Below are 24,145 nucleotides of genomic sequence, written 5' to 3' on the forward strand. Positions count from 1 at the left end.
GCATTGCACACCTCTTCTCAGATTTTAGAGTTTGGCTCTCCTCGTATCTCTCCGAGAAGACAGTCCTCAAATGTAGATCGACCACTTCCTCACTGTACCCCTTTGGAGAGACGACCCCTCCGAATCCACTCCTCCCCCTTCCCCGCGTTATTTGATTATTCAACAGATCTGCTTTGCTCAACTGCAGACACCTGGCTAGCTTTCCGTTTAAAAGGCTTTGGTGGCACAAAGATGCAGGTAACCACAAATAACCAAGCCAGGAGAACAGGCAAATCCATCACACTCACCTGGACATATTGAAAGCAAAGTGGGAAGTAAAAGTGGCACTTCAGTACCAGATGGCTTGGTGGGATGAAAAATTGGAGCCAACTGAGGACTTAATACTGTCAGATATCAGCACCTATTATAAAGCTATAGAAATAGTAACTGGCAACAAGGATAGACAAACTGACCGATAGAATAGAGTTCAGAAACAGATCTACATTATACGGTCCTTGATTTATGTCAAAGATGCTTTGTCATTTGATTTATGTCAAAGGATGGTTTGTCATTTCAGTTAACAATGCTAGATCAGCTGAACGCCCATATGGAGAGAAAAGAACCTTGAATCCTACCTCATATCATACCAAAAAATCAATTCCAGACAGATTTTTAAATCTACGTGTAAAAAGTAAAACAATAAAACTATCCAAAATGAATATCAAAAAATATCTTCATGGCCTTGAGGTAGGCAAAGTCTTCTTAAATACATATAGTACTAACTATAAAGGAAAAAGTGATCATTGGACAACATTAAAATTAAGAACTCCGGTTCATCAAGACACTATTAGTGAAATGGCAAGCCACAGAGAAAAGATCATTGCAACACATATATTCAAAACAGGACTTATATACAGAATGTATAAAGAACATTTACAAATCAGCAAGAAAAAGGCAGAAAATCCAATTGAAAATAGGCAGATCATTTCAACAGGCATTTCTCAAGAGGAGATAAACAGGCATTTCTCAAAAAAAGCCCCCCACATCCCCCCAAAAAAGCACATGAAAAAGTTCTCAAATACTAATCACCTCAGAAATGCAAATTGAAGTTGCGATGTGATCATACTTTACATCCACCAGAATGGCTAAAGTTAGAGAACTTGTGTAACTCTTTAGAAACCTGTTTAGCATTATCTACTAAAGCTAAATTAGCAGATAGCCTGTGACCTAGTAATTTCATCCCTGGGTATATACCCAACAGAGATGTATGCATATATTCACCAAAAGACATGTTCAAAAATGTTTATAGCATCTCTCTTTATAACAGCCCCCTAGGACACAACCCAAATGTCCATCAATGAAAGAGAAATAAACTGTGTGGAATACAATCCATTACTAAGAATGAATGAACTACATCTGTGCTCTACAAGATGCAAGACTTGCACAATATGATGTTGAATGAAAGAAGCTGGACACAAATGGAATATATCAATGATGTTAAAGGTGAAGGTAGTGATTATCTTGAGGGTTGGGTAGAGATGGAAAGAGAGACCAGAGGGGGCTCTAGGTGTTGGGACTACAAGTGTATCTCGGAGTATTGCCAGTTCAGTTCCAGACCACTGCAATAAAGTGAGTATCGAAATAAAGTGGGCTGTAATTTTTTTGCTGGTGGAGGGTCTTACCTTCAATTTGTAAAAACCGCAACATCCGTGAAGCACAATAAAGTAAAGTGCAATAAAACGAGGTATGCCTGTGTGTTCTATTTCTTGATCCAGGTGCTGCTTACATAGATGTGTATTATTTTATAAAAATTAACTGTCTCTCACTTTATCGATATTGTTTGTTCACTGCTCTTCATGTAAGTTTTATTCCAACAAAATGTTTTTAAAATTGTGCCATGTTGGGTATATTTTATATCCTTTTCATCCTAAGAAAGAGCTGTTGACAAATCTGCAAGATTATAAGTGCAGCATTCTTAAGAATGAGTTTTTATATTTTCCTTATGGCTGTTTTTGTGGGTTGGTTTTTATCTTCCCTACCTCATTAGAAGCACAAACTTTTGATTTTTGTTGGATTTTCCTAAAGTGTTTAGGGCAGTGACTGTCAAACAGACCAGCTGTTATATTTCCAAACTGAATGATCAGAAATGCATTTATGACTTTCCACTGCTCTGGAGTGTCACTGAGAACAGTGATAAAACTTACACTGATTTTCTTTGATTTTCAAAATGTGTTTTCTATTGTGTAGTGCATCATGGGGAGGTAGCAATAAAGAAAGACCAGAAGGTAACTCACAGAGAGGCCTTGGGCAAATCACTGTTCCTCTTAGTTTTTCCATTTCTTCATGAGTGAATGAGTGAATGAATGTGAGAAGTCAAGGAAATAATGAATGTGAAAGTGCCTACCATATATAGTAGTTATCATTAATTATTACTAGAATTGATGATACATTCTATCATTTGTCTTCACAATGCCTCTGTGAGATAAGAAGCATCTTTATGCCCATTTATATGGGAGGAAACAGACTTAGAAAGGTTCAGTAACTTCAACCATAAAGTCATTTAACAAATATTTGTTGCATGCCGACTATGTGCCAAGAGTCATAGCTAGTGTGAAGCAACGTCAGAATTTGAATCAGGTATTTTAATCAAAGTTCAGTGAACTTTCCGTCACACCACAACTACTTTCACATTTGTATCCCCAGTGTACATAGTAGGTGCTCAATACATCAATGGATGAGTAACAGGAGTATTTTAATATAATCTTTTGATTAGGGAATATTTGCATGGTTCACAAATCGAAATATAAATATAATGGTATACAGTGAAGGGCCACCCTCTTAACTTTGCCTCCTATCTGCCTCCCCCTCCCAACACAGGTATCTACTGCTATTAATATCGTGTGTGCCTACTAGAGTTTAAGTGTATATGTGTTAAGTGTATATGTGTTATCCCCATCCCCACACGAAAAGTCACACACTATCCCTACAGTTCTATGCTTTGCTTTTTTCCACTTAATATATCTTGGAGATTTTCCCATATTAGTGCATGGTATTCCTTTGAAGAGGTGTACCATGATTTATTCAATCAGTGCCCTACTGATGGACATTTAGGTTGTTTCCAGTCCTTTCCTACTACAAACAATACTGCAATGAATAATCTTGTACATACGTCATTGGTATGTGCAAATATATCTGCTGGATAAATTTCCAGAATAAAGTTGCTGAGTCAAAGGATATATATTTTTGTAATTTTGATAAGTAATGCCAAATTGCCATCTATAGCGATTGCACCAATTCATACTCCGCAGCAATATAAGAAAATGCCTATTTCCCCACATCCTGGCCAGAATGTGTTATTAAACTTTTGAATTTGTTCAACCTGACAAGTAAAATATGAATTTAGTGCAATTTTAATTCACATTTCTCTTATAATAAGTGAGACTGCTCATCTTTTCATGTTTAGTAGCCATTCATTTTTTCCTTTTTGGAATTTATACTTCCACTTTTCTATCCACTTGTAGGTTGTTTTATTATAAATTTTCAAAGACATCTTTCCATATTAGCAAGCTCAGATCTTTGTGGTATGAGCTGCAAATATTTTTTTCAATGACAACATCAAAAAAAAAAAAAAGAGGAAATATATGCAAAGCACTGTGTTTTAGGAAGCTCACTCTGGAAGCTGTGTAGAATGAACTAGAGACAGGAGAGCCAAAGCAGGACACTGATTAGGAGCCGATGGCAATCGTCACATGACAAGGGCTTTGATTAGCTGGTGACAGTGGGAATGGAAGGACCAAAATGACCAAATGACTAATTGGTAAGAGTTAATAATTAGCAATGATAACAATGACAATAACAGTAGCTACACTGGTTTAGGAGTAGGGATGAGCCACACACTATGCTAAGTGCTTTACAAGATTTAAGCCGTGAGCTGATAACATTATTGCCCCCGCTGCACAAATGAGAAGAGTGAGTTTCGGCAGTTAAGGAACTTACCCAAATTCACACTAGATGTGAGTAGCAGAATCAAGGCTAACCCCAGTTCTATGCGGTGAGTCCAGCTGCCTGGCAAGGAGAAGGAAAATGATCAAAGGTCCGGTCTGCAGTTTAAGTGCCTGAGTAATGCCTGGCTTGATGACAGATATAGAAACCAGGGAACAGCTGCCTCTGGCTGGAGAGCAACACCTTCACTTTTAGGTACACTGAGCATTTTTCAGAACCTTTCATGTACATAATCACTCTTCCTACATCGTCTCTGCGAGTCTAAAGGGGTGGTATTATCCCCATTTTACCAATGAGAAAACTGAGGCACCATGAAAGTAAATAACCAATCCCAGCTCAGAAGTCCTATTCTCTGGGAAAACTTCCCTGAAACCCAGCACAGGTCATATCTCAGTTACATGTGCCTTATAGCTTCTTTTCTTCAGTGTTTATAATTTGTCACAGTTTATAATTACACATTTATTCCTGTTTAACATCTATTGCTCTGTAGCCTCTAAGATCCATGTCTGGTTTTGCTTTTGTTTTGTTCCTATTTTGGGGTCTGGCACATTATTGGCAGTCAACACATATTTATTGAATGAATGAGTGAATGAATGAATGAACTCCAGGCTTTTAGACCCTTTGTCCTTTCTTCTATGTATTATTTCATATAGGTCCCTATATGCTAAATAAATATAATGCCATGGATGTGGGCTGTGCTATAAACAATTTTAGGATTCAAATTTCCTCAACTCTATAGACAGCTTCCACATGAATGTTTAAACAGCAAAACTCCGGGCCACTTCAGCCAAAGGGATCTATGAAAGGACAACATAACCAGTGACATGGAATTGATGACTTTTAGGCAGTGCAAGAGGCTTTGTCAGGGAGCACTCAACCTCAAGTTGATCCCCTCCTGACACAAAGTAATTTGTTTAGTCCCTATAACATCACTAGTTATCAGGAAGCTGGGCAAAATGCACTTTAAGGAAGAATCACTTTTAAAATTCCAGGTTTGCCCAGACCTAAATGGTAACAAGTAAGGAACACAGATGTTTAAGCTATAATCAATGAAGACCAAACAGAAAATCTGAACTTGAACAATTGCAGACAGAGAATTCCCTGAAGTTAATATGTAATAAACCACTGATGCAAAGGGCTGGCAGCTCTGACATGGACCACAACAGCAAATGTTGCAGTTATTTTCAGGAGCCTTACACTTTAGGTGCCTGCCCTGTGAAGAGCTAGCCATGGACTTGCTCATGGGAATCCCCAGTCCGCCAAGCAGGGAAGTCACCTTCCAAAAGGCCTATATGATGGCTGAAAACTCACTGTCATATCTGCTAAGAGAAGTCATTACAAGGCTGCACTTGGGTAGATCCTCAATAAATACCTACTAAGTTAATGAACGAGTGAATGAAAAAGAGATGGAGCTCTTGACAACACAGGCTCACTTTCTATACAAGGTGCACCTCAACCTTATGGTCTCTATTTGAACTACCCACTTCAGAACTTGCTCCCCTCACCAAACTCTGGACCCTTGTTCCCCAGTTACTTTCTTAATCTGATGACCAGCTATGCATAATTAGCTTCTTTATTCAGCAATTGGAAGGAAATGCTCCAAATGTGTCTGGCTAATTATGGAATTCAGATGATTTTAGTTTTCCTTATTTACACAGTTCTTTTTATTTACTTTTTCATCAGTAAGTATGTATTATTTTATTATTAAAAATGTCACTTAAAAAACTAATTCATCGAGGTCCTGTTGTGGAAAGCATTGCTAGCCCGAGGATATAAGAAGGTGAGTACATCATCAGGACCTTACATTCTTGTGGAGAACATAGCACAGATACAGAAAGACTGGCTGCAGCAGAGGTCCCCTGTGCTGTGAAAATGCAAAAGGAGGGATTAAAAGTATTGGGGGACAGACTGTTGATGCTGGTGAAAATAAAAGAGAGGGAAGAGTCTTGAAAAACAAATGCTTTACTATGGAAATGAAGAGAGAGCAAACAAATGTATGCAAAACTAGTGCAATGGCCACCTGGCTGCAATCTTGAGTTTTGACAGGAAAGGGCTCAATGTAGATACTGTAGGCTGCCAGGGTGGCCGGTGGAGGTGAGCCATGCCGGCACTGTTCTAGTGTGGAAGAAGGAACCTGGGTACTTGGAGGAAATGAAGGCAACATGAAGCCTACCAGCTCCCTTACACAGGAGGAGCCAGACTGACAGAAAACCCAACTTGCGTGGATGTACTCATTCAATCTTTGAGAGCGAAGTTTGCCTTCCAGACAAATAGACTTCAGCCTAATAGAATGGTTTGTGAGATGTGGGCAGGACTCACCCATTATCTTAAAATCTTCCTAGCAATGTTATTGCTTAAATTGTCATCATTAACTGGTTATTCTTATTCCTTTGTGTTAGGCATTGACCTCTCTCTATAGTCTTTTTTTTTTTTTATTTTTTGTAAAACAATGTTAATCCTTAATGGATGACCTAATAGAACACTAGCTCTAAATGTGCTCTTTACCCAGTAACTCTGCTTCGAGGAATTTGTCCAACAGAAAAGCTCACTTACCTGTACACACGAAGATATTTGTGACAGCATTGCTTGCATAGTTGATGTGCGGAGGAATGACTGAATTAGAGCATGTCTATACCATGGCACGCAGCACGCAGCTGATAAGAATGAGGTCATTCTCTTGGTACTGACACAGAAAGATATCTGTGAAATATTACTAAGTGAAGAAAGCAAATGAAAAAAAGCAAGTTGCCCCATTGATGTAAAAAATAACAAATATATATATTTGTGTGGGATTATGTGTCTACACGTACAAAATGTCTGAAAGAATTTCCTCCATTAAAACTGTTTGAGAGGTGAAACTGACAGGTGAGCATGAGAGGACTTTGCTTTTGTCTTCATGTTATTCTAAAATTTTTCTCAATGAGCACCGATTGCTTTCATAATTAAGGATAATTTACATAGTGCTTACTATGAGCTTTATGTATATTAACTCACTTAATTCCAACAATAATCTTATGAGGCGGCACTATTCTTATCCCCTTTCATAGATGAGGATACGGTCTCTGCCCAGGTTGCACAATGATATGTAAAGATGTTGAGCTTTGAACCCAGGCCATCTGACTCAGACTTCGTGCTCTTCTTAATCACTTGGTTACAGTGCCTCAAAAAAGATTTACATAACTAAACAATAGTACTGTTTTAGAATTGGACAGATCTGCATTTGAATTCCAGTTTTTGCTGATTAGCTTCTGACTTTTAACAAGCGTCTTATTTGTAGGTCAGTTGCCCCATCTGTGAAATAGGGGATGATAGTAACATACTTCATAACGCCATTGTGAGAACTACACAAATATGTTTGGTGCCAGACACTTAGTGAGCACTTGATACAGATAGATTATTTCGTCTTTTGAGATTAAATTACCAGCCCTTTAGTGTGTACTAATTTAATTGGTTGTTTTCTTGGTTAGCTGCCTGGCAGCATCTGGTGCTTCAAAGGTAAATGGAGAAGGGAGACTCGGGAATAAGAGGGAATTAATTGGCTTGGACCGAGAAAATGGAAAATGCTGAACTAACTTTACCTTATTCACGGTTTTGCCTAAAGCCAGTCCAATTAAGAAAATAAAATCTATAGTATTTATATGAGTTTTTTAAAATAATTCTGGGATAAAATATCATCATCTTATTTTTAGAATGAGGGTACTGAGTTTCAGGGATTTGCCTAAGGTCACCGAGCTCATTAAATAACAGCCAAGACTAAAATTTAGATTTTCTAATTCCACATCCCACACTTTCCATGACACCCTCTGCTTGAGTTGGGGTCAGTATATCCTTGTTGGGAAGTGGCGACTGCAGCCTCTCAGAAAGAATGTGACTCAGAAGTGATAACAGTATGGCTGTAATAGTGTTGCTAGGAGGAATGTTCCATCAATTCATATGCTGTTTTTGAGTGGGGAAATATGGCCTCCTCCGAACTTCAGAGCTAAACTAATTTACAGACAAGTGTGACCGCCCCGCCCATCTTCGCCCCACCCCCCGCCCCCCAGTGGGGCCCATAAAGCCCAAGAACAATTACTCTGTCCCTTTATCTCTAGCTGTTTGTGGTATCTATCTTTACAGCAGTCATCATTCTACGAAACAGGACATGGTCATCCTGGAGGAGACAGGTGGCTTGAGCAGGCAGGTGGCTGCAGGCAGGTGGTGGGAGGGTCCAGAGTGGAGACTTGCTCACTGCTCCCAGCTCAGCAGCTGCCTACTTCTGTCTAATCTTTCTTCATTTTCAACTCAAGAACACTGGGGGTCAAGCTGGAGCCAAGAAAGGATTGTCCATTTGTGTGGTTCTCACTGTGCCACCTACTTTTCAGGCTCAGTCAACCCCTGCCAAGTAGGGGTCATTATCATTCTCTAGAGAGAAGAGATATCAGTAAGAAATGGATCAGAAAGAACTAGAGTTCTCAGCATTTTTTCCAACAAGATATCAACATTGTATAACTTACTCCCATGTGAGTGCCGGGGCATAAGGTGTGATCCCACAACTTTTTCTGTCAGTCAAACAGCCTTTGATTGCTAAAATACAGATAATTGTTAAAGCTGGAGTTTGTTACACTATTATCTCTACTTTGCTGTAGGCTTGAAAAATGTCATGATAAGAAGTTAAAATAAAATTTTAAATATCCTTTTGGAATGCAGACGCATGAAAGTGGTATTATAATAGACAATCTTGTGTCTGTTTAGTTTAAACTATTTAAACTAAGCAAATTAGTTTATTTTAAAAATAATTTATTACAATCTGCGATACTGCTTTATCAGTCATGAAGTGCTTGCCACACACCTCAAACTCTGGTGCGAGGGTAGCTGGGACAGCAAGTCAGAGGGCTGGGCAAGGTCATCGATTTAGCCCTTTCCTCCCTCCCCAACACACACACACACACACACACACACACACACACACTCATGCACGCACGCGCGTGGTTGGTGTGGGGCATTTCTCTTGGGTGATGACCAGTTGGAACTCCTTCGAATGGCCCTGTTGATAGTACTGAGACTACCGGGTAGTAAGAACACAGTCAATTGCCCTTAGAACTGGTACAGGTGTCAACAATGAGGGGCAGAGCACCAGAGATTCTGGGGGAGGAAACACAGCCTAAATTTGAAAAACAGCTATGTTTACCAGCACTGGACCAAGAACTTTACACACAGCATTTCAGTTAATTTTCTCATAACCCAGAGAGGTGGAGGTTATTAAGCCCATTTTATAGATGAAAAAAAGAGGCAGAGTAACCAGCCAAATTCACATAGCTACGATCTGGAAGCCTCTCGACTGAACTCCCTGATTCTACTACCTACCTCACCCCGCAGTGTGAATCCTGTTTCTGAGTGAGCAGGAAAGTTTGGGTTGAATTGCTGGAGCATGACAGGTAATAGCAAAATGACTTAAAAGAAGTTAGCTGGCTGGGCTAACTCTGTGCCCGGCATTCAACAGATATTTGTGACCTGAACTTTTGAATGAAGTTTTAGACTTGGAGTGGGGGTGGGTAGGAGTCTCTAGTGGGTTGGGGACTACAGTCTGGGACTCCAAATACACTTTCATTTCCCCCATGGCAGGAAACCACACGGACAGGTACACAGGTATGAGTCTCAATTCCAAGCTCCCTATCCCTCGAGTTCTTCCTATCAAGAGTGGTCTGGGAGTGGCAACCTTGCCATCCCTGGGGGCTTATCAGAAATACCAAACCTGTTTCATCCCAAACTGACTGACTCAAAACCCACATTTTAACTAGCCTCCCAGGTGACTTGTGTGAGAAGCCCTGCCCTGACTCTGCAACCTTCCTGCAGGGGAATGTGCCAGTGTCATTCCCATCATCCTCGGCCAGCCAGTGGAGAAAGAAATCCCTTTTTCCTTTTCTAGGCTTAGAAGGGCTAAAACCACTTGCTGCCCCAACCTCCTGCTCGAAGGACCGAAGGACCATCCAAATGGGAGTGGGAGGCACACTACTCAGTTGTCAGCATTTCCAGGAAGTTCACACCCTTGAGTGCTCCCCATGTGACCTCTTATGAATTTGAGGGCGTTGGAGGAGCTTTTCCTCACAGCGTGACCAGGTGGTGACAAACACACCATATGGAAGGAAATTAGTGAATAATCCTTGCATATTCTGAAGTGAGTCATACTGGCCTTTCTTGGAGACTGCTACAGATGATTAGACTTGTGGTTTCTGTTTCTTAATTTGTAGTATACAGTTAATGAACACCTAGAATGTCCCCCGACATGGAAGGTGCTGGGCCAGCAGATCCTGACCTTGAGGCACTTTATACAGAAATAATATTATACTGCTACCACCTTTGGTAACGAAGGTAAAATAAAGGTCAGGTAAAGTGCTTCTGTAAACATGGACTCTGGTGATTTGTTAACTGTCGGGGATAGAAACTAGTCAACGGTAGCTCTAGGGACCTTCACCACCTGTACTCTCCCTCCCCACTCCTTTATTGTCCCTCTTCCATTTGCTGTGGGCTTTCAGTACGGAGTGCTGATAGTGACCGATGGTGACGGGCCCTGCCTGTTGTTCCAGCACCTACTATTGGCACTCTGTGCGCTTTACCCGTTTAATCCTCACAGCAGCACTCTGAGGCATTCTGCTTTACAGATGAAGAAATTGAGGCTCTATGAAGTTAAGCTGTCCAGGGTCACGTGCCTAGAAAGTATCAGAGGACTGCAATACAGATCTGACAGGGATTCTAAACTCAGGTCTTTCCCTCCACACCTGGCTGCTTCAAACTCATTTGGTTCCTTGTGGAATTTCGGGTGATTGGGGAAGGGGGTGTTCTTGATGTTTCTAAGTCACATCACATTGATGGCTGTCAACTCCTTACATGTTCGTCTGGTGCCAGTTCCAGGATCCTGAGATGGTCTGTGTGAATCACCAAGGGGCGAAAATATAGTCCTAGGAGGATTATCTAAGCCCATAAAGTTTGGGGGATGGCGTAATCTACTTCCTGTCAGCTTTCTATTGGCACTGTTTGGAAACAGAGATGAGATAATGTGATAAAGCACCTCTACGTTTAAAACTGGGACAAGTACAAGCCATTTGCTCTTGGGACCCGCCAGGATGACAGCCAGACAATGAGGGCATAAAAAGATGGACAGGAAAAGAAAAGCCAGTCAAAGGAAAGAGAGTCGATCCAAGTTTCAACCATCCTACTATTTATAGGTCAGACACTCCTCAGAGGAGAGAGGATCCAAACTCAGATCCACAAATGATTCAATGCTTAGTTGTTCCAGAGCACAACTAAGAAATTGAGTCTCCTACAATTCTTTCATAGTAGAGCTCTCTGGCAGGGAATCTTTTCTCGATAACCCAAATGTTAGCCCTCACCTTTACCCCTCTCCACAGCTCTCTTCTTACCAGGCCCGCCTCTCCCCGCTTCCTTCTCAGGCTGTTTTCGAAAACTTTCCTGTATCCATTCTTCTCTAAAGCTCCCTTCTCCACCCTCGGAGGCTTACCCCCTTCCTGATATCAATGTTCTCAAACTTGCCTGATCATAAGAATCACCTGGCGAACTTGATAGTGCAGATTCCGAGGCTCCTTTCCTATACGCTTAGATTGCAGAGATCCAGGTGCAGCCTGGAGACCCAGTGTCTAACAAAGTCCCATGTGTTCTTATGATAAAACACATTTGGGAAACCCTGGACTGTACCCACCCTCCCATTGTTAGACACTCCTAATTCATCCTGCTTGCTACAGTCCTCAAAGCCACATACTCCTATCCTGTGACAACACTGCTAATACTCAAAGTGCACCGACCTCCCAACTCCAATGACTTGCACCTGTGCTCCACATCACCTGCCTACTCTCTGGCCCTGTAGAGAACTGAGCTTTCCCTGCCATAGTGTACGACAGTAGCCCCTTTCTGCCTACATCCCCCTTACCTCCCTGGCTCCTGGCCCCTGAGCACAGCCCTTTCATGCATCCATATCTTCCTGAGCTATCAGCCCTTCCTGAGCTTCCTTCTTCTTTCCCTGTCCATCTGGAACCATGGTTGATCACATGAGTTAGTTCTTTGCCAGTCTGAACCCATATCATTCTCTTGTACTTACTCAGCACCCACCTTCTCTTTTCTCATACCCAGGGAGCTGGAATCTGAGATCTTCGGAGAAACCCCCACAACCCTGCAGGCTCACCCCACAATAATCCACGATCTTCAACTGCAACTAGAAGCAAGGCTGTCAGACCTCAGCTCCCCACCCTTTTCCCCTACAGTAGAATTGATATCACAGTCTTCCTCTCCACCTGTCCCCACTCCACCACAGAGGATCAGGTCTTACTCCTGTTGCTCACTATGAACCCACCCCGTATGTTCTTGACTCCATTTGTCCCCTTCCCTCCGTCACTCTATTGGTCGCCCTCTTTCTCTTCTCTGTGTCTGTCACCTCTCCCTCCCAGCTGGCGGTTCCAGCTCAGCCTATTAAGCTGCTCCGGTTTCCCTCATCCGAAGCATCTTGCTTGACTTTATGCTCCCTTCTACTATCTGATCTCTCCTCTTTCTCCAGAGCGTCTACAGTTCTTTGCAGATGCCTCTGCCCCAGCTCCTCCACTGACATTGCTCTCCTTGAGGCTGATAATGACTTACACAGTGTACATCCAGTGGACACAATTCAAGTTATTGACCTTTCTGCTGCATTTGACGTTGGTGACCACTCCCTCCTTCTTAAATTTTTCTACTTGTTTGACCTCCGAGACACCATTTTCCCCTGACCCTCCTCTTACCTCTCCAAAAGTTTCTAGTCCGTCCTCCTCGTGGATCCTCTTTCTCCAACAACCTTGAAAGTATATAGATCCAGGTCCTGAACTCATCTCATTCTCCCTGGTTATCACACACTTCCACAGTTTTAATGCAACCTGCTTCTTGAGCTCTAGCTTTTATATTCAAATGGTTTGCTAAATGTTAATTTTGGCAGAGACAGTTCAAAATTAGCACATCCCAAACCTAACTCACCCCAAAGCCAGTTCCATCTTCTCTCGTATCATATAACAGATGGCACCTCCATCCTGGGTCCCAGCCCTCTCCATCACTGCCCCCATACAATTACGCACACAGCTAGCTTTCCACCAAGCCCCAGGGACCATTTGCCTAAATGGTCCTCGAATTCCTGTGCTCCTCTGTTTCCCCCACTACCTTTCCGGTAGAGATCCTCGTCCTCTCTCACCTGGACTCCTCATAGCCTCCCAGCTGGTCTCCCCATCTCCCTCCCTGCCCTACTCCAATCAGTCTAAACCACCTGAGTGATCTTTCTAAAACGCAAGCCTCATTACATCTCTTTATCACTTAAAGCCCCTCAAGAGCTTCTCGATACCCACAAGTTGAAATCCAAACTCCTCAGCATGGCTCCCTAAACTCATCACTTTGTTCCATGCCTCCTTGTCACTGCTCATAGTTTCTTCCCTCCTTTCTCTAAACAACAACCTTCACTTCCTCCTCCCTTAGCCCAGGCATCACCTCCCCATAACTTCTTTCCTGGCTCTACACGACTGGGGTAGTGCCCCTTGAAAGTGTTCCTATAACACCCTACACTTACCAGGTTATAGTAGCAGCTGTCAACTGTAGAAAAAGAAAGCTTGAGGATTGTTTTACAGGATTACAGCCTCTTCCCACCCATAGGTGTTACCACAGTGACGGACAGTTGGCTCTTCCTTACACCTGAGAATGTATCTGAAGCCAACTCTCCCCTCCCTCTGCCTCTCAGGGTGAAGCATGAGGACCACCCAGGGATCAGCCCACCTCTATCTCTGCTCTTCAAAGGGAGTGGCCTCTCCTGGCAACTGGCAACGCTACCAGAAACTTGGCTTTGAACCATGCATGTCTAACAGGTGGTCCAAGTATTCCAGTAGAAACTGTGAGTTTAAAAAGAAACAGATATGGAATCATAAAATGCCATGTTTTTGGACCACTCCAACCCCCAACATCCAGGTAACTGGCAAGGGAATACTGTATTTGTGGATGTGGTGGGAGAGAGGACACTAATCCACATTCCTTCCCTTTCAGGAATCCTGAGGTGTCAGAGTAGGCCTTTAGGAGGATTGTTTACCAACCAACCTGCCAGCCCTTCTGCGAGGAAAAGTAAAGAGGTTGAGACTAACGCCAGAGCCCAGGACTCCAGGGCCTACTCTCTTGCACACAGTAGAGGGGGACACTGCCCTCAGCCTCTGTAAGAGCTCCTTGGACGAGCAGGGGATTCGCACTATTGTGGGAGATGGGATAACCTGGGCCCAGAGTGCTGAATAATGTCAGAAAGGGTACTGTTGAATTGGACTCTGAGGAGCCCTTCAAAGTCCTCTGACCCAGGCCTAGTGGGAATGCCACAAGCTCCTTCGAAGGTGGGGTTGAAAAAACTGACAGTGCCAGGCTGTCTTTTGCAACCTCTTAAAAGCTGGCCTTGCTATGGGAAGGGCTACAGTGGAGGCAGGAGCAGCAAGTTCAGGGGAGACAGCAGCAAAAGCAACATGGCCAATCCAGACCAATAAAGCAGAGGATGAAAAAGAGGGCTACCGTGTACAGTTGTGTAGATTGTTCACTGCACAAAGTCGCTCAGCTGAAGGAGGAAATGGGGGCCGAAATTCAGCCTGGGCATCCGTTTGCTAAGCCATGTGTCCTGGCGCAGAACTACATTTTTTGGGGAAAGAGGTGCCTGTTTCTAATTTGCAACAAGGCACCATTTGGGATTATCATGACCTTGACAGAGAACGCAGCAGCAGCAATGAGGACGCTCAGAAGAATGCAAAAGAAACCCAGGATCTGACAGAAGATGGCAAGGGTTTTAGGAGCCCCAGGGCCCCTGGGTGTGGGCACAGAATATCAGTCTACAGAGATGCTGCCCAGGCCCATGATTGGGCACTACTCCTCTCTGCCACCCCTTCGCCACCATCCCAATCCCTCCTAGCCCACCTCTAGCCAAACAAGGCTTCCATCGCCAGAGGAAAGAGGGCTACTATACTCATGACTGTGGCCCCAGTCACCTAATCCCTGAAGACCCATTCCTAAATAGGGTGGGGGACACCTGATAGAGAGAGGCCGTCTCCCCAGTCTGTGACCACCGCTGTGCTCAGCTGTTAGCAGGGACCTTGGCTGGTGAGCTAGGTCACCAGTCTATAGCTGAATGCCATATGAAAAGGGGCTGTTGAGTTTCCCCCCTTTACTCTTTTCCTATTTATAGCTCCACTTTAACAGCATCCAATCCTGGTGACAGCTCACAGGTTCTAACCTGCAAGGGAACTTCTAGGAAGATTATAGCCTTTTCTGAAAGCTAACAGCACACAATGTAAGGGAACATGGGGAGTGCCTCCTGCCCTTTTGGCTGGAGGCGGAAGGTGGACAGGCAAGTGGAAGACCCCCCTAGGCACAGATATGGAGGGGAGGCAAGGGCAGGGAGAACTAGCTTTTCTGGGCCCCTATTTTGTGCTGTATGTACACGATCACATTTAATTCTTCAACAACCCTTGATATTTAATGATAATATCATTACCTTCATTTTACAGATGAAGAAAAAACCTCAGAGAGGAGAAATAACCCTGGCCAGCTAGTTAACTGTAAAGATCTGAATTGAATTTCCTGGTCTGTATGGCTCTGACACATGGTTTTATTTCTTTTTTCTTTTTTCTTTTTTTTTTTTAACACGAATTTGTCACCTGCAAAGCATCTCCCCTGGGGAGAAAGAAATTTAAAATAGTGAAAAGGAACAGAAAAAGCTTGAGGAGTTTTGCTTTAGCAACTGCAGTTAATCTCTCTACAATCTTCTCCCTTCCAGGACACTCCCAGGGGAAAATTATACTGCCTGACTCCCTCAAAGATTTCTATACAGGTGAAATCATTGCATTAAAGCTACACCTTGTGAGGGGGAGGAGGGGTGGGTGGAAGAAACTCATGAGCTGATTATATATGATCCAGCAAGGAAGAATCCCCTTTTTCTCCAGCCAGCTCCTCAACCCACTGCTCAACCGAGACATTATCTCTTAGGGGGTGATTGCCAAGACCCTGAGTTTAACTAATAAAATGCGAGAGCAGGAAGGGGCTGTAAACAATAATGGTGATGTTTATTGAGTGCTCGTTATGTAATAGCAAAGCACTGTTCCAGGGATATTACCTAGAGAGACCAGTTTAATCCTCACACGCATGCACACAAAGTACAAATGAAGAAACGAAATCCAGGGAGGTGACAGAACTTGCCCAAAGTCTCCCCTCTCTTACGAAGTGGACTTGGAATCAAACTCACTCAGCCTGGCTTCTGGATGCTATCCCGGCCTCTTTAAAATCATCTCTCCTTGCTGCCTCCTGCTCCATTTTACAGGTGAAGAAACAAGCCCAGGGAGGCAGGGGACCTGCCCGCCAGCCAAGGGAAGACCCAGGCCCGATGTCAGGTTTTCAGACTGGCACCTGGGGCTCTTGCTCCACCCCAGGCACTCAGCACACCCATGATTCCAGGAGTGTACTAATGGCACTTCAATCAGCTCAGATTTCAGATCCCACTTAATGCTCTGAACTAGAAAATTCTTAAATATCTATTGTTATGTCCGACTCTGTACTGTGCTTGAGCATCCCTGATGGACTCATGGAAGGCTAAATATTGCTCCATTAGATTCTTCACCTCTTCCCTCCTCAGCAGACGGGTCCAAACAGAAGCCAGGAGGAACGTGGCACCTCACACATCCAGCAGAGCTTGGCACGACTCTAAGTACTCCCTGCAAGGCCAGCAAATATTTTGATAATCTTTCCCCTACAGGAATCTCCTGTGGAGAACAAATGGACACAGGAGTGATTTTTCAGCAGATTCCACAGGAAAAAACATTACATCAGTAGAAGGGATTTTGACTCTCAGACCTTTTGGGAAGGAAAGCAGATCTTGAGGCAGGGCTGCCTAGACGTCTGCTGCGCCCCTGGCCCCTCGGTGTGGGTCAGGGCTGTGGGGAGGCCACGGTGGGAGGGAGACAGATGGTGGCTTAAAGCGTAGCCTCCCTAGTCAGCCAAATCTGGGCTTGAGGACCAGCTCTGCCGCTTGAGGCTGTGACCTTGGGCAAACTCATTTGCATCTCTCCGGTCTTCAGTTTCCCCGCCGCAAAATGGGGATAAAAACAGTACTCATCTCTTGGACTGGCCCTTGAGACTTAGACGTAATGACATCAGGGAAGCACTGAGCAGGGCCTGGCGCATGCAGCTGCTCGAAAACCACAAACACAACCATCATTGTGAAATCCTTCGCCTTCCTTGAAATGAGCTCATGGGGTATGTTCTCTGCTGTCACTGGACCTCTTTATTGAGCTTTTCTTAGGGAACCCGAAGCCCCTCACCTGACCCAAAATGTGATTTTGGGAGAGGAGGAAGAGCCCTAAGTGATGGGGTGCCCCACGGTCACAAGCTCCCCATGCTGGAACAGAAGTCAGCGGGCCAACCCCATGGACAACCATTTCCCCATGCATGCCAGACAGGCTGGGCAACGAGAAAAGCCCCACAGATTCCTGGCATGGGTTGTTTCTTCACGAAGTCATAATATTTTGAAAAAGATGAAGCAAAATTAATAAATGTTTATTAAAAAAAAAAAGAAACAATATAAAGGCATTGGGACCGAAAAGATGTGGTACAGACAGAGCAGCATGGACGAGAGTGCAGTGGGCGGAGCTACAGGAGGCCTGTTCCACACGTGGCCTTTTGTGCCCCCACCTCAAGCACACTTTTGGTCCTGCCCCCAGGGCTTCTTTCAAAAGACGAATTGCTTCTATTTTCAGTATCTATAGGCTCCACAGGACACAAGGATTGCTCTGGGGCTCAACATTCTCTGGGTGACTCATCAGTCAGGTAGTGGGTGCCTGAGGCTGAAGAGCCCCTTTCTGTGTCCCTGAGCCACCAGTCATCCACATGATACCTGTCCTACTGAGAGCACTTGAGTCACCTTCAGGGCGAGATCTGGCCCAGAGAAAGGGCGAGGTGAATGTTGCTGAAGAACCTAGGGCATGCATGAACCTACGGTTTGCGGTGGGATGAGGGGTGGACACACTGCTTTCTCTACAACCTCTACTCTAGGAGAGAAGTTTTCATGGTGGAAAGTCTTGGGGCCAAGACATGTGGCACCCCGCCCCCCTTACCCCATGAATATCCACCACTGAAGCAGATCCCTGCCTGAAGCAACACCCCTTGCTAATATTTCCTTTACATGGTCCAAGAATCCTGTTCGAGATTATGTATGGGAAGAAAATGCAGGTCTAGGTATAGGTGAGTGTGTGTGTATAGGAGTGAGGGTTTGCATGTAGGGAGGGAGAATATTGACAAATCCAAGTACATGGGCCAGGAAGAAATGTTAAAAACAACCACAGACCAACCGTCTCCTTTCTGTGTTCTCAACTTATCAGCTCAGGCTCAGGGTCAGGGAAGGTCCATGGCCAGCTTTGTACAGCAAGCTGACCTGGTTCCCAGACCCGGCACCCGGCATTGAGCAATAGAACAGGCTGTCGTGGCCACCAGGCCCTGGAGTCCCTGGGCTTAGGCGCAATGGGGCAACAACACGTCCTGTCCCTGATCTGACTCTGCCGCTCCAGTCGCAGAGCTCTCAGAGGCAGACTCAGGCCAAAACACTTCTTTAAGCCTGGAGGTCAGATAACAGCCCCTCCTTGTAAACCAGACACTAGCCGGTGGCACTGAACCACTGAGCAGACCAGGTTCCAGCCCTCCCAGGAGACCTGGAGCATCATATTTCAGCACACTTCTGCTTCAGCTACTCCCACAGGAAGGAGAGGGCTTGCTCCCACCTTGTTTTTAATTTCAAGAATTTGGCAATCCCCTTAGGAACACTCTTGTTTTCGTGACAGTCAGAGTGGCGGCTACCCAAGTACTTCACAGGCTTCAGACCTGATCCCAGTCAAGCCCAGAGCTGTGGTCTCTGGAAAGCAGACAAACTGGCCTGGAGACCAGTGAAGGGATCCTGCTCTCCGTGGTCCAGGGCTGGCTGCGAGGGCCGGCGCCAGGCGGAAGCACTTCCAAGCTTGCCATAGAGCAGAGGGCTGCTCCTAAGTTACAGGATGTGGAATTTTGGTCAGGCCAAGCCCTCCTTTTGTTGCCAGAGGGGAGGTAGATGATAATATATAATCATGCCATGAGGAATCTTATTTGGAGAAATGAAGAATGCATTTCTAAGATAAGAAAACTACATTTTAAAATTGCTCGTTTTTAGAGATCGGCTTTGTGTATGTGTGTGCGTGCGTGCACACACGCCCTAGGGATTTTCAAAAAGTGAAACAGCTAAGCAGGCTTTCCAATTATATATGTATGTAATGATAATACATATTACATTTCAATAATGCATTATAGTTTACAAAGTACCTTTGTATGCTCACTCATTCATTCCTTCAACAAATCTTCATGAGCCCCTACAAAGATCCAGGCACGTGGGGACACAGTGGTGAGCAAGGCAGGTTAGACTCCCCGCTTCCATTAAGTTCACACACTCTAGTTGGGGAGAATCATCATAAATAGCAGATAATTAATCAGCAAGATAAGTTCAGAGAGCAATAAGTGCTTCGAAGATGATGAAGGCAAATAAGGGGCTAGGGTTACACTGTCCAATATGCAGCCATGGCCACACACAGTGATTTTAATTTTAAGTCTAAATTTAAATCTAAATTAATTTTAAAATTACATAAAATTAAACATTCAGTTCTTCAGTTCACACTAGCCACATGTGGCTAGTGGCTAGTGGTATAGACAGACATAGAACATTTCAATGAGCTAGAGAGTGACTTGGGGCTAATTTAGATTGGGTGGTCAGGGAGGGCCTCTCTGAGAAGGTGGCTCGAGTTGAAACCCCCAAATGAGAAGAAACCAACAGCTCACAGACCTGGGTGGGGCTGGGAGGAGTGAGCAGAGAGTTCCAGGCACCCTAGGGCAAAGGTTCAAATGTAGGCAAAAGTTTGGCAATTTTGAGGAACAGAAAAGAGGTTGGTGTGACTGGAGTGTAATGAGCTGGATGGCGTGGAGAACGGAGAATGGCGAAGTCAAAAGTAAAAATAAAAACAGCTGGTGGCTATTGAGGGTTCGCTCTGTGCCAGGCATCTATAGGGTGGGTACCATTATCCTCCTTTTACAGATGAGAACACTGAGACAGAGAGAAGTAACACACAGAGCCAAAGTCACACTGAGGAAAATGAGCCAGGATTTCAACTGGATGGTGTAGTGTGCAGCGCTCGGCCACTGTGCTGCACTGATGTTGGATGTGGTGTCTGTGTGTTCCAAGTTCTTCTGTAAAAGACAGAATAAAGGCAAACTGATAGACCTCTCAGGGAGGGATGCATGAATGTTATTTCATATGAATCTTCTCTGAGCTCCTGCAAACAGTTGCCCATATAAAATACAACTTGTAACTGTCTCCATCATCAAATTCCATAACAATCTCCCTCATCAAATTCCTATTGTTTCTTCGGAACTTCTCCTCCTAGAAGTGATGGGACAAGGGAAGTAAGATGGCTCAACTAGTGTTTCTTTTCCAGCCACCTTCTGAGGCCCAGAGTGTGGTGGCCCGTTTTGAGGTGCGGGTTCCAGTCAAGGTCACAGCCTTGTGGTATTCCCCACACCTGACACCCTTTCTCCTATGTCAGGTTATTTAACCTCTCTATGGCTCCCTTTCTTCATCACTAGAATAAGGATAATTATTAACTATTGTTCTACCTCATTGTGCTGTTGTGAGAATTAAATAAGTTAGAATTAAATAAGTAAAACAACAATTATCATCATTAGCTATGACATCATATTATGATTACTGAGAGGGGAAGAATAGAAAAGGAGTGGCCCAAACCCCAAACCCAGTCTCAAGGCTACGATGAGTAAGGATCCAGGATCACCCAGAAACAACAGCCCTGGAGCCTCCGCGGGTAAGCCAGGGGATTTTCCTAAGCTCCAGTGTCCCAAAAGTCACTTCATAGGCTGGATCAACATCAATCCGCAGCTCTAGCTGCAGTTTCCGCTGGCTCGGACTTGCCTGTGCTCTGGGGCACAATAGCAGTGGGCCAGGACGCTTCCTACCTTGCCTGTCCCCCGCCTCCCAAGACTGGCTTTGGTCAGATGCAGCAGCTCCTACAGAATGCAAAGGAAAAGCTTTCTCAGTTTGGTGTAGGGATCAAGGTAGCTCAGGGCAGGCTGGGCGGCTTTCTGTGGTTCTGCCAGAGGGTGAGTAACCCAGGCCTCAGCCAGGTTGGACCTGGGTCTGTGGCCTCTCCTGAGATTGCCTTCCTGGGGCTGTGAGGCTAACACCACCCATCCCATCCAAGTGCTTATTTGCCAATTGTTTCAAGGCTGACTACTTAATTCTAAATAACAGTGACTTACAGGATAGCAGTTCCCTTTTTGGCCAGAGCAGTCTTCTGTAGATTAAGCCTTCCTCCCAGGTAAAGGAAGGTTTGCTTTTCAGCAGAGGCAGAGGGAGGCCAGCAAAGCGTGAGTGCTTAGGAGCACAGACCTGGAGCCAAACTCTCTGTGTTTGAATCTGGCTCTACCACTTACAAAATGGTGTGACCTGGGACAAGTTGTTTAACCTCTCCTTGCCTCGTCTGCAAAATGGGATAGTAATAGTATTTACTTCATAGTGTTATTATGAAGGTTAAGTGAGTTAATATCTATATAGAACTTAGAGTTACGCCTGGCATATATTAAGTGCTTATGTGTTTGATAAATAAATATTCAATAATGGGGAAGTGGTTTTATAAAACCTATATAATGGAATACTACACGGCCATTAAAATCTCTATTACAGAAGAATAGTAATATGAAATATTTTCACGATCATTACTAAGTGAAACAATAGACTCTAAAACAAATTACAATATACCATTATTATTGAAAGAAAGAAAATAAATCTATATACATTGTAAAATATTATAAAAGTATATACACCAAGAAGGTGTTTTTCTATCTTTCAAATTTTGTGTTCTGTATGTTACTTTAATAATAAAAAACAGCAAGAAAACAATAAAAATTATTCGGTAATAAAAAGTATAATAATTATTCAATTGTTATTGATCATGATTAAATGATCACTTTAAAATGATGATGATGATGATGATGATGATGATGATAGTGGTTCTGAGCCTAGACCATTCCAAGTTGAGGCTGAGAGGTGACCACACCACATATTTTAATGATAAGTCAAATGTTATCATCAAAAAGAAAAAAAAAACAATATTACATGTTTTTATGTATATGACATACTATTTTCCTTCTGGGAATAATCAAAAGCTAGCCACACCAACTCAGCCAGATTTAAATCTTACCTAAGCAACAAGTGACCCGCATATGTAAAATAAACAAAGAAGCCAATGGCAGTGTGTAAAAGCAATGAATTGTGTGTGCTTTGCTCGGTGGTGAGTGAAGGGGGAGTCATGAAAGTTGCATGCATAGACAGGATGGAACGGGGTGGGGGAGCATTCCTCTAGCCATTGAGTCAGAGGTTTCAAGAAGGAAACGGAACTTCAGGGGCTGCTAAAATAAAGGAAGGAGATAAGCATCTTTTTTTTTTTTACTGCTCACTTGTGTAGAACTTGAATGGAAAAAAGAAAAGGCAATTATCCCCTGAACCACGACCTTCAGTAATGGGCAGACTTCTCTACGCTGTCAGCAAGCCACTTCTCACCCTGCTCTGGGGTCTTTTCAAACTCTAAACATGCTGCATCTGGGTTTGGATGCATGGGACTGATGTTAAATTAAACCCTTTGTGTGTCAAAGAACAGGCAGTAGGATGAATCCCAAAACCCTCTTAATTTCACTTTCAAGGCGCTTCCTCTGGCTTTGTCTGGATTTACTGTGAGCACCCATAGTTTCAAGTAGCCCTTTCCCTAATGCAGCCAACAGTGGTCCTTTGCAAGTTGTCAGGATCTTGTTCGTCTCCACATTCTTAGTTCGTAAATTCTCTCCCCAGCATCCTGTCACCCTCAGAAGATGTGAAGAGCTTCGAAAGAAAAAAAAAATACTAATTTTTTTTTTGAAAATTTTGAAAACGTGCTGGCTGAATGAAACTTTTGACTGACAGAAACTGATTTCAGTTCCTCCTTCAATCTTTTCAAATGTTACTACCATAAAGCCCCTGGTATAACTTACCCTATTCACAAACCACATTGGTATTCACATGGTAACAATCATTGCAACAATTCCTTAAACACCGGGACTAGCTAGAACTGCTTCTTTCTTTCCAAAGAACCATGGGGTCCTGGGGCTGCCTTGGCCCTTCCCACCAGGGCTGTGCCCAGCACCCAGGCAGGAGGAGGCTGGCAGGCTATTTTGCAATTCAGCAAGAACTGGCAGGGATTAGAACGCCCAGATCCTTTCTGTTGGAGCTCGTGGGGGATAAGCTTAGAAGCTTCGGGTTTGTAAAAACAGGGGTCACAAATTTAGTACCAGGAGGAGAACTGATTGCACATTCGAAGGTAATGAAAAGAACCACCGGAAGTGCCATAATAACCTGAAAAAAGTCCTCATTGTGTTTAGAGGAGGGAGGGCTAGGGAGCCCAGATGAAGTTAAAGCTTCTTCCCTTCCAAGAGCATCTGGTTCAAAGCCATGGAGGAGAAATGAACACGGGGTGTCCACGGCTTCGTGAGTGGGGTGCAACTAACTGCTCAGGCACATGTGACAACACCAGGCCTTCCTCGTGGTGGGAAGGTCTCCCTCACCCTTTCGGCAGGACCCATTGTCTGACCCCAAGAGTTACAGCTGCATTTCTTTTCCCATCTTTCTGATCCTCCCAGTCTGTGGTTTGTTCAAAGTGCACTCAGGGGAAAGAGGGGCCAACGAATCCGCCTAACTGGGAAGTGGTTTTGAACAAGCACCAACATTGTGACACACACTTTGTCTTAAAATGGGTCTCTCGCGCTTCAGTGGAGCAGGGCTACGGTCTGCGCAGGTGTCTGCAGTGGCGCCTAGAACACAGAGCCTTCTCTCTTAGTGTAGGGGACTCTGTATAAGCATGTCTTCAACTACCGGCATCAGATTAGGACCTATAGCGGTGAGCGCTCGGAACAGCAAGAAGGAGGGAGGGAAATTTCTCCTGGACTAGAGATAGAGAAAAGAGGAATGCCCCTTAGAGGGAAAAGCTGTTATGCTTTTTAAAAATTCCGTTTATCATTTACGGGTTTTAGATTGTTAGAAAAA

General features: G+C 44.0%; 1 protein-coding gene across 4 annotated transcripts in view; it reads right to left on the reverse strand.

Annotated features, from left to right (window-relative positions):
• Positions 1-24,145, reverse strand: part of BCAR3 (BCAR3, NSP family adaptor protein) — a 188,157-nt gene that overhangs the window by 102,216 nt on the left and 61,796 nt on the right. For 2 of the 4 annotated variants that reach the window (XM_015595242.2, XM_015595240.2), the window contains exon 2: positions 3,976-4,044. The exons of 1 other annotated variant lie outside the window; for it this stretch is intronic. The gene's annotated coding sequence lies outside the window, so the exon portion shown is untranslated. Of the gene's footprint in view, positions 1-3,975; positions 4,045-6,534; positions 6,681-24,145 lie in introns of those variants that run through there. One more of the 4 variants, XM_015595243.2, reaches the window with a different exon arrangement.

This window comes from Pteropus alecto, unplaced genomic scaffold (genome assembly GCF_000325575.1).
Source record: "Pteropus alecto unplaced genomic scaffold, ASM32557v1 scaffold25, whole genome shotgun sequence".
NCBI lineage: Eukaryota > Metazoa > Chordata > Mammalia > Chiroptera > Pteropodidae > Pteropus > Pteropus alecto.